Here is an 11,722-nt window from a genome sequence, read left to right as displayed (position 1 = left end):
AATCCTAAGAACTGATTCACTGAATATGGTGAGCCACAATGACTTCATAGAGCAATTATGGGATCACAAGGAACCAGAAAACACTGCCTTAGCTGCCTCCTTCAAAATTATAAAAACCTAGGTGCTATTTTAGTACACACCCCCTGACTCTACTTCTAACACTCATCTGGAGTTGGGTGATAAATGTCTATTAAAACCACAAGGCTGTGAGTGAATATGCCTGCCTTGTGATTTCCAACCCACCCAAGCAAAGGTGACATCGGCAGACAGTGGTTGATGGGATAGTTGTTAGAATTGAGCCAATTCCCAAACACACCCAGCAATAACTCCCAGCTCTGGAGAAAAATGCCTGTCAGACTTCCAGATGGAGCTGAGCTTCAGCAACCACAGCAGAGACTGGGAGGAGGAGGGAGATGGTGAGAACTGAGTCTCCAAGGATGGGGTTCATCTGTGTCAGGACAGATGCTAGCGTGTTCCAGCAGAAGCCAAGTTCTTGAAGAGAAAAGTGTGGGCAGAGGGAGACTGTATGGAAGGGGAATGTCCTCTCTCATTGTAAGAATAGATCCACACATAGAGTAAAGCTTGCATCTTGCTGGGTCTCCTCTGAGGATCAAACAATGAAATATTGCTTCAGTGGTCTTTGGAATAATCTGGACTTGCAGGTAATTGGGTGCAGGTAATTGGATCCCAGAAGCAGATTCCAAAGTAAAGTTTCATAAGGTGTATTAGGGAGCATATTTAAAACAACCAGTAGTGGCACAAGAAAAGGAAAAAGGAAGGGAAGAAAGTTATCCCACAGAGGGTAAATTTGGCTCAGTCCTGCAGGGGGAGCTGTAGAGATAGCGCAACCACATCTCAGAGTCCAGGGGCAGGAGAATTGGTGTATTCAAACTGCTGCAACCATCATCACTCAAGGGCTGCTCTGGGGGATGGGAGAGGGATGTAAGTTGCCAAGCACATATAGCTTCCAGAATGTGCAGGTGAAACAAAGTTGAAGGTGTCCTCACACCCCAAGCAACACCAATGGTCCTCAGACACCCATGCAGGTTGTCCGGAGTGAAAGCATATGGGGGACACGGTGCAAGAAAATGGCAAAGGAACCAAAAGGATGTGGGTGGAGCAGTGACAGCATCTGCTACAAGAGAGACCATCGCCTGCAAAATTTGCCTAGTGGCTTCTCCCGAAGAAAGTGTGACCTTTGTTCACAAAAACACAAGCCATCTGTGCTTATCTTTCTAACAAAGGGCCTCTGGGCTACTCATCAGAACTAGTTTTGATATAATTGCCCTGTTCCTACAGGCCTAATAAAATTTCCCCAGACTAGTCTTTCTCTCCCCACTCTTCCATATTCTTTTTTTTTTTTAAGATTTTCTTAAATTTTATTTGAGAGAGAGAGAGAGAGAGTGAACAAGCAGAGGACGTAGCAGAAGGAGAGGAAAAAGTGAGCTCTCCACTGAGAGGGGAGCCCTACGTTGGGCTCCATCCCAGGATGCTGGAATCATGACCTGAGCCAAAGGCAGAGGCTTAACTGACTAAGCCACTGAATTGCCCCCTTCTGTATTCTTTTATAGCCCTACCAGTGACCTGCACTTACCAATTCCTGTCCTCCCTTCTTCTTTTTCAATATTTCTCTTCCCTCTCTTTCTTCCCCTCCTACTTTTTCCAACAGTAACATCATTGTCTTACCTTGGGCTGCTTCTGATTCCACATAAACACAATAGTTCAGGTACCAAAAACGAGTTGATATAAAAAAATATACAATCAAAATCAGCATGCAAGTTTTTTTTTTCGGTTAAATCAATTATTCAAGGGGGAAAAAAATCTCTGGGAAACTGACAGACTAGTATTTGATTCCAAAATGTCATTTAAACTCCTTAAGTTTTAATAAGGTGATTGTTTCACGATACCTATAACATCATTAAAAAAATATATACATACTGGTTAAGTACTTTGTGGTACAATTCTATTTCCAGAGCTGTTTGTTTATTTAGTGGTGGCTTTCTGTTTCAGTTGGAGGTATTACCATGTGAAAACATTTGATGAGCCTGTCTTTTTAGCCAAAGTACAACCCGAGAGTTTCAAACATACTTTGAATGTCTAATGGATACCAGCCAGAGATCAGAGATGTTTCCCCCTATGTATACTGACATGAACTTTAGAATAGTCACAACTATTTTCTGTTTTCACTAATATCTTCCCCTACTTTAAATGTGTCCCTGATAAAAATGTTGAAGGGAGAGTGAATATATTTGGAAGACCACATCACAATAGTGATAGGTCACATTATTAGCAACTCCTCCAAATTACAACCCAAAGAACTGATTTATGAAATGCAGTGAGGCTAAGGCACGGACACATCAGCCAAAAATAATGGGCTTTGTTGCCTGTCTAAGCATACTAAGATATGAAGAACCACAGAATAACTAATTTATACTTTCAACAAATTTGCTTTGCAAACCAATGGGTAAAGAGAAATATAGTTTGTGGTTTTACTTATTTCTTCACCATGCCCTAGACTTTTAGTTTGGACATATCCAAAGATTTTTTTTATCCTAACCATAGAAGTTCAGTTAAAAAAGAAATAATCAGTTGTTAACAATCTACCATTGAAAGGTACAACATAAATAAGACATAGATCTTGGCCTTTGGATTCTTATACACTAAGGAAATCAAATATACACTCATGACATAATTTGAGAGTAATGAACACTTACAAGTGAAAAATAATACTGGCAATAATCCAAAGTTGGAAAACAAATCCAGTGAAGTCAGTAAAAGAAGCAGGAAACCTTGCCTGATAATGAGACATAGTCACAGGCTAGGATGGTGTTTCTAAAGTGCCAAGCTTATATTTATTTAAGTTGGAAAGTAGGACTGGAATAGTCTCACTTTTTTTTTTTTTTACCTGAATTTACTAATTCCCTATTGTATCGGGAGTTGCCAAACTTAGAACATGGGGGGGTTTCAATGGCTTCTTATTACAAGTTTTCATAGACACTTGTTAGTATTTGCTTTGACTTTCATTTGTACAAATTCTATCTAGTGAGCAGTAATGGAGTGATGAGTAAAGGTAAATAGCCTCAAGACTCATGAAGAGGCTATGGATGGGGAGAACAAAGATGCCAAGATCAGCATGAACGTGTACCTCGTTCCCTATCTCTCACCATCCCAGGAAGAGCTGTGCTTGGGTGGGGTAATGCTGTTGGACTCCATATCTGTGCTCCAGAGGAGGGGCCTTGTCCTCCTACCTTCTTATAGAGAAGAGAGTCAAAAATAGCCTTAGTTGAGGAAAAAGCAGATGGGCCATCTGCCTGTAAGTTCCAACTGGAGGCTGAGAACATCAGCTTGTGCACCTGGAGACATTTTGCAACATTGGATTCAGGCTGCTACATGAGCAGGGAGGGGACATGGTCCCATGAAAAGCTGAGTTGAGCACAGGCTCTGCCATTGGAGAACAGGAAACCTTGATCCTGGTGAGCTCATTGCCTGGCAGTTGACCTCCAGGTACTCACTGGACAATCCTCCTTGCCTTACCACCGTAGAAAACAGGGCATCTTTATTTAAAAAAAATAGAATATATTTCACAGCTATATCACTATAGCTGTGGGGAAAGTGCTATATTCATTTTTAACCCTCAACAGCCAGCACATTGCTGGACATGCCATATGCATTCTAACAAACCTTTCCTGAATATTACATGGACCCAGCACGAGGGTCACTCTGGAGCATTTTGCTTCCTCTGCCACAGCTGATGAGCTGATACCATGCGAGACTCTGTTGTCTCTACTGCAGCAAGATAGAGTCCTCACCAGAAAGGTATTCTCTGTTGTCTTTCTATTGACAATTCTTTTCGTCACATCTCTTTGCATTTTCCCTTGGGGGAACCTAATGCTACTGCACTGGGTGTCATATATTAAAGTAATAGTGATAATAACAGCACTAGGCATTTACTGAATACTGACTGTATGTCAGGCATTGTGCTAAATGCATCACCTACATTATCTTAATTTTTCAAAGAAACCAATAAGCTGGTTATTATTGTGTCATATTTTCTATGGGGAAAAATAAGTGGGAAAGTAGAGATGTAAACCTGCACTTGTAATGAGTTTTCTATTCAGTCTTGACGTTGTCTGGCAAAGAGGGCACTGTAGAGCAAAGCATTTAATCCATAAGGATTAGTAACTCTTACCTCTTATAACTGCAATACCAAAGTTCCATTAGGGCTTGTCTTCCTTGCCCCCCAATCTATCTTCAGCGATGAGATCAAAGCTTAGTATGAAGTAGAAGCCCAATAAAATCATAAAATCAATGAGGCCTTCAAAGCTTCCTCTTCCAGAACAACAGAGGTATGTACCTCGCCTCCTGTGCAATGCTTGATAGAAGGCAAGATTGGTTAAGGAGGCAAAATCTGCTTCTAGGTCCACTCCACCTCCACTCCTTGGGAGCTTTGTCCCTCAACAGCTGCTGGTTTAGCATCCTTACTTTGCCTCTTTCAATGTTTCTTCTTAGCTAGGATGTGAAATAAAGAACAATGAACCTACAATTTAAAAAGTCTCCATAAAAAGCCCCGCACCAAAAAAAAAAAAAAAAAAAAAAAAAACCCCACACCTACTATTCGGCAGCTATGTGAATTTAAGCAAATCAGTTGAGCTTTCTTAGACTCTATTAAAGGCACTAACCCATATCTCATAGAAATGTAAAAAACAAATTATAAACTTCAAAGTCATAATGCCTGTTATATGTTATCATCACTGATTAATTATTGTAAGGGATCTATCGAACCAGCTCAAGTGAAAGTGTTTATCGGTGACAAATATTTAATGTGTGGAATGTAATCTTTTTGGTTAGATTAGAATTAGAATACTGTTAATATATTCTCACATAAATGATTATTTTTACAACCTCCCTAAATGGTAACTTAGAACACTTACAATTCTATTTTCAACCGTCCTGACTTGAATTACTTTTGTCGTGCATTTTATTTTATTTATTTTATTTTGTTATTTTTTTTAGATTCCAGTGATGTTAATATACAGTGTTATATTAGCTTCTAGGAGTACAATATATTCAACCATTCTTTGCATTGCTCCATGTTCATCATGCTACGTGTCCTCTTCTATTTCACCCATCCCCACAAGGGTGTGGATATGTTTCAGATAAACTCAAAAAGGCAACCATCAGTTCTGTTTATTTTGGTCAACTTATAGTAGTATTGCACCTCGTATCCATTAACAAACATGACATCACCCGTGAACCTAATAAGTAAAACAGATATCAAATGGTTTCACCCACCTCTGAAGGGGCTTCATGAAGGCATCTAGAGTCAAGAGAAACCATACAGCTCTGGGAAATTTAGCCCATTCAACAGAAATTACTTGTCCCTACCACCACCTTTCCCCACACATACACTCTGAAAAAGATGATGTCAAATAAACAGAAGTTTTCTTTGACTAATTCAAGCTCTGTAAATAATCTCAAAAGACACACTGGAAATTTAGGAGAAGGAAAAAATGTGTTTCCTTATTTTTTACTTCTCCAATAAAACAGAAAAACTCCTGCTTTGCTTGGCGGGGACTGGAACAAATCTCACTGCACACCCAAGAGAGCCCTGAGTGATGAATATTTAACACACGGGTCAGCTGTAAACAGCTGTAACTCCCTGGTGAATCACTTGTTTCAGACACCCAAGCAATCTCATCATTGAGGTCCCGCCTACAGGTCATTGGGCTTCTCACCTTTCAACATGAAGTTGTTTGTTTACACCCTCCTTCATATTCAGACTTTTTGCCCACATAGCACAGAGGGTGATAGATGGCACTTGATTTCGTTTGCTTCTACTGATCTTACTCATCTACACTCACATTCCCTCTCTTTCGGCTGCAATCATAGTTGCTCTTCATCCACTGCACACACCACTGCTCTTTTCTAATATTCTCGCTAGTCTGTGTGCCCCCCAACTCTACATGGGCCCCAATTTGTCTTATAAATAAGGAAATTAAACTGCATTCCCTACTTCCAGCAGATTTTGCTTCCAGGGTTTGTTACTCAAGGCATCTTATTCAGATCTACCTCAAGCCTATGTCCCCAAGTCACACTGCTCCTGATACAGCTGATGAAGGCCACCTTGGCAAAGTGGTATGTGAGTAGCAAAATCACACAGATGAGTTAGCGTTGTTGGAACCAATTCTAGTGGAGAACTCCAGAGAACTGCATGTGCGTTTTTAAAAAAGATTAATTGATGATTGATTGATTGAAGAGACAGAGAGCACAAGGGGTGGGGAATGGCAGAGGGAGAGAAAGAAGCTGACTCTCCGCTGTGTGAGGAGCCCAACTTGGGACTCAATCCCAGAACTCTGGGATCATGACCTGAGCTGAAGACAGATGCTTAACCAACTGAACCACCCAAGTGCCCCATGCATGTGCATTTTTAGGGGGAGGCCACATCTAGATGCCCACCATCCCCCTACTCCTATAAAAGAAGGAAGAGTTCACAAAGACCAAGTGAATACCAATTGAGATCGCTTGTTGCCTGGCATTCAAAATGAGGAAGAAATCCTCAAGATAAAAGCTAAGAGTGTTTAGCAAAGGCATAATAGTCTAAAAACCTCAGGGACGCAACAAAATATGTTGGCCCTCCATTTGGAAGACTTGGAAAGAAACTCGAGGCCAGTGAATCCTACTCTGGGCCCTTCACTCCAGAGCAGCTATCTCATTTTGAAGACCCTCCCATGGGCGGGGGGGGGGGGGGGAGGAGGAGAGAAGTTCAGTTATTTATACAGTAGCTCCATAAGTAACATTTGTGCTAAGCAACGTTAATATTGACATGCTGCTCTTATTCTGTAGTCAGCCTATTTCTTCCTAAAAGCTAATCCAGTGGTATTTAAGAAAAGTCACTCAGTACATTCTCCCTTTAAATCCAACCTTAATATCGTGTGTTACATTTATTCTCCTTTCTTTCTGTTTTCCTCAAAAGATATGGGGCCCATTTTATCACCCATGACTTCTTTTTAAAGTATCACAAATCATAACACTGGTCTCTCTCCAGTTCCTCCTTCTTTTAGTTTAGTTGCTCAAATCCTTGATTCTTCTATGAGCCTTTTTTCTCCTACCTTATTCCCACCTTCCCACCTTCACTTCCTGGATTCTGTACAATCTCTATGACACCATTACGCAATGACCAGGGGCCAACAGAACATTTTGGTAATTTCTGGCTAATTTGGAAACCATGGGAGTCTGCCTCGGGTTGCTAAATTCTTCACTCCTTATTCCTTCCTTGGACACTCCTTGGTTTTTCTAAAAGTTGCACAACATTGCTGATTCACATTCAGTTATTCAGTGTGCAGACACCAAACAGCAAATGACATTTCTATTGGCTTCACATAAGGAGAGTGAGCTTCCTTGCAGAACAGTGATAGGGGTGAGGCTTTACCTCCAAATGCCAACTGCCTCCTTATTCTCTACTGACAAACTGACTCTCAAGAAAAGATTCAAAACTCCTTCATAAATTCACAACACTACAGTGTTGCCTATCTTTGAGTGAGTCACATTTTTACAGGGTCCAAAGCTTTCAACTAAAGAAATGTGCCCCCTACAACAGAAGTGCTTGGAAAACAAAATGAGCAGGCCTTTCCCCTAAGTTCATGCCAACTTTTCCTCCACATTACGCCTCTTTTACCAAGTGTTCACTTTGTTTCAAACTCTTTAAATGACTTCACAAAACTGCACTGGACCTTATAGAAAGCCACTATCAGTATGAATATTCTTTTTGCTCTACCTCTGCCCTCCTTAGCTTTCCTGGTCTCAGGACTTCATATGGAGTTGATTTTTTCTGAAAATGCCCCCAATTCTCTACCTCTCCTTGTATTCATATTCTTTGCAGCGGGACTTTGCAATTTCTCCCATCAAGAAATGAAGTTTAGTCCCTCACTCCCTGAATCAGGACTGGTCTTGAGACTGCCTTTGCAGCAGAAATGACAGTGTGCAAGCCTAAATCTCAAGAGGACTTGCATGCTTTTGCTCACTCTTGAAACCCCCCATCTACTATGAGAATAAGCTTCTGCAAGATGAAAGACAACATGGAACAGGACTGAATTATTCCAGCTGAAGCTACCCAGACCAACCACCTCCCATCCAAACTTCCCACATAGCTATAGACACAGGAATGAGTCCAGCCAGGATCAGCCAAGTCTGGTCCTAATTGGTGGAGATGTTCAGCTGCCCCATGGATTCACAAGAAATAAGAAATGGTTATTATTTTAACCCACTAAGTTTTGGGGTGATTTGTTATACAAAGTGGCTAATGGATACACAGCCCATACTCTGGTTCCAATTCTCTGAGTTTCACTGTAATAAATGAGGCTTTCTCTCCCATATTTGACCCCTGGCACTACTGAAGAATACAACAACTCTAACTACTGGTTTCCTGCTCTATAATTTTGGATAAAATGTACATCACTGTGCATCCACTACTCTCAATGCCTTCCTCATAGGGAAAGGACTCAGACACTCAGACCAGATGAGTACTTACCACCCCCCCTCTATGGCCCCTGTGAAGCTGCTCTTCTTTCTGCATCTATTCCTCCTGGGAATATCACCTCCCCACTACTTAATCAGTCGTGTATGCTACAACTGAGGAATAACCCAAGGCTCCTTTTCCCTCATCCCTTTGAGACCACATCCTTCCATTTATTATACCTCCATGCCACCTTTCAAAGCCATCCCCTCCATTTCCTGCACCTCCACTCCCAGGAGGGCTCCAACCACTAGCAATCATAACTACATGCCAGGTTCCCATGAAGGATTTGCTGAGTGACTCTCAAGGATGGGCAATTCACCAACTCACAACTTTCTCTGATCAGATCATCAAAGAAAAGTTTGTGAAATACAATTATTTTATATCTCCCTTTGTATCCTCCCCAATCAATAATAACTTTGGTAAGATCATCTTTTGTTGCCATTGGGCTCTCTTTTTAATAGTGGGTCCCATGATGAAAAGTCTAAATATCTGCAGGCTTTATTAATTTTTATTATAAATAACAATGAGTTGAATACATTTGGGCTTGACAGGAACATTACACAGGAATCAAATGTAAGAAAGAGGGCTAATCTTTCTGTCAGTCCTAATGTCCAATGTCCTAGTTTCCTATGTTTTTCATGTTTAACTTAAACAGCTCAAAATCATGTGATTAATGGCATTTGGCTTCCCATTACCTGCTCGTACCATTCCCGTTACCTGCTCCCTCATCCTTGCCCTGGCCATAGTCTTATAGGTACATGATGATGGTTGCACAGGACAAGCTTCAGACAGAAGGGATTGTATTGTGCAGGTGGCTGGGTGGGTAGCACCCTGGACGTAAAAACACTGCTTCTTCCTGAAACTTCAAATCCTGCCAGATGGATCTAGGACCAACAAGATGCCAGAGGGAGGCTGGTCTAGTGCTTGAGGTTCATAACTTATACACTGAAACACTGCCCATCCTCCTCCTCTCTGCAAGGTGGTTACTGACTACTATAATCAGGCCTTCACCTTGGAAGCAGACCACAGGAATTTCAGCCCTGGTTGGGAAACAAACAGTGATTATCCCAAACCGACTCTGTAGGATATGCCTAAATCTGGATGTGAGTGATTTTTGTAACACAAAACATCTGAATTATCTTGGCACTGAGGAAACAGTGACCACAGGGCAATGCCTAAGCAAGTGGTACACAAAATGAAGACGCTTGGCCACTGGCTGAGGCACAGGAGTAAGCTCCCAGCCCCAGATCCACAGAGCTTGAAAAGTTGCTGTCCTCATTTTCCCATGCTTGGAGGTGAAGATTCTCCTCCCCTCCCCCAAATCCTGATTTTTCCATAGCACTGCAGAGATTACTCAGACTTTTCACATATATTTTTTTTCAATCATTCCCATGACAATATTGCAGCTTAAGTACAATTATTATTTTTCCCATTTTATGAATGGAGAAAATAAGACTAAGGTCAGGTAATAAATTGTCCAATATTACATGTTTTTCCATCTTATATTCATTTTCTTTTGGCCTGGAAAAAACCTAGCTAAGTAGGCTGCATTAGCATCCCTTGAAAGAGTAGGAAATAGAGGCAGAGAGGTCACTGTGAAGTGATTTGTCCAAAGTTGCATATCTAGCAAGTGTCAGAGTTTGGATTTGTCTCCAAGTTTGGTGATTCAAAGCTTGTGTTTGTTTGATTTTAGCTCACTTCCCCACATTGCCTCAGCTCAACCTCCTTTGTAGCCTTTGGGAATCGAAGGATTTAGGGAAGGATCTAGAGTCAGAGCTTTATTCCCTTAACCCCCATACATAACCATTCTCTCATCTTCCTCTCTCAGGCAGAGACTGCAGATAAACTTGTGTGCAGCTGGCTGTTAAGTTTAGTGAATCCTTCTTTTTTGACAGCAATGTAACCTGCCAAATTATCCTCTACAGGAAGAGATTGACATCTTCAAAGTGCTGGATCTGACTCTGTCATTTGAGCCCAATCCTTCCATCTTCATTGCATTAGCACTTGAGAACAGCTTTCTTAGGGGCTTTGCACTGAATGTATCTATATGCTTGAACCCTTCATCAATAACCACTTATTTGGAAAATTAAAATTTTTTATCTTTCCCTAGAAGATTCTGGTTCTTAGCTTATTACTGGTGATGAAAGTTCAAAAAAACAACAATGAATATTTGTTGAGGATCTGCTAAGTTTTTAGCCACTGTGCTAACCATTTTAATATTTATTTTATTTAATTCTCATAATAACCTAATTAGCTAACTATTGTTGTTATTTTACACATTAGGTTAAGAAACAGGAGAATTTGCCTGTGATCGTACAGCTAACAAAGTGGCAAACTTGGTATTTGAACCTGGATTTTCTTTCTTTTTTTTCTTTTTTAAAGATTTTATTTATTCATGAGAGACACAGAGAGAGAGAGGCAGAGGGAAAAGCAGGCTCCGTGCAGGGAACCCGACGTGGGACTCGATCCCAGGTCTCCAGGATCAGGCCCTGGGCTGAAGGCGGCACTAAACTGTTGAGCCACCTGGGCTGCCCAGAACCTGGATTTTCTGATGGTAAGTCCAACTTTCAATTTTTACCCTAATCAGAAGCCATGTAATTTAGTAATAAGCATAGTTTAAGATTTTAAAAAATACTCATATTCTTTTAATCAAATTCTAAGTGTTAATTATAAAGAAATGATCAGAAGTAATCTTAAATACATATGCACAAGTTAAAATACGACAATTATTTATAATTGCACAAACTGAAAAATGTCTAAGAGCAAAAATATTTAAATAGCTTCTAAATATTCATTGCTTAATACTATGTAATTCTGTTTTTGAAGATATAACATGATATTTCATCACATGAAAAAGCACCCAACCTGCAATATGCAGAAAAAAAACAGAACAAAGGTGGAACTTTATATAGGCTTCTGTTACTGAATGAGGTTTGCACATGCTCACTTCCCCATCAAGGTCATTGTTCAGGATAAAGTGTTTCTTGTTGAAATCTGAAATTTCCCAGGCAAAAAATACATCTACAGGGTTCAGATGAGGCTAGGCATCACTTGTCCAGTGTCTCAAGTCCAGAAAAAGTAAGTTAATTCTTGAAGAAAATAACATTAAACTTATCTTGATTCAGGAAGCCACAACAGTTACAAACAAGGCTAAGAGAAAATTTTTGGATGGCATCTATGCCTCTGAAAAAGGAACAGTTCAGCAGA

At 40.5% G+C, this 11,722-nt stretch overlaps 1 long non-coding RNA gene across 4 annotated transcripts in view; it reads left to right on the top strand.

Moving 5' to 3' along the window:
• Positions 1 to 105: 105 nt before the first annotated feature.
• The window catches only part of LOC144306421 (uncharacterized), a 36,827-nt gene continuing 25,210 nt past the window's right edge, over positions 106 to 11,722 (top strand). For all 4 annotated transcript variants that reach the window (XR_013373536.1, XR_013373535.1, XR_013373538.1 and 1 more), the window contains exons 1-2: positions 106 to 662; positions 10,898 to 11,069. This is a non-coding gene — a long non-coding RNA (uncharacterized LOC144306421). The remainder of the gene's footprint in view (positions 663 to 10,897; positions 11,070 to 11,722) is intronic.

The sequence above is a fragment of the Canis aureus genome, chromosome 37, assembly GCF_053574225.1.
Source record: "Canis aureus isolate CA01 chromosome 37, VMU_Caureus_v.1.0, whole genome shotgun sequence".
NCBI lineage: Eukaryota > Metazoa > Chordata > Mammalia > Carnivora > Canidae > Canis > Canis aureus.
This window is presented reverse-complemented; position numbering and strand designations above follow the sequence as displayed.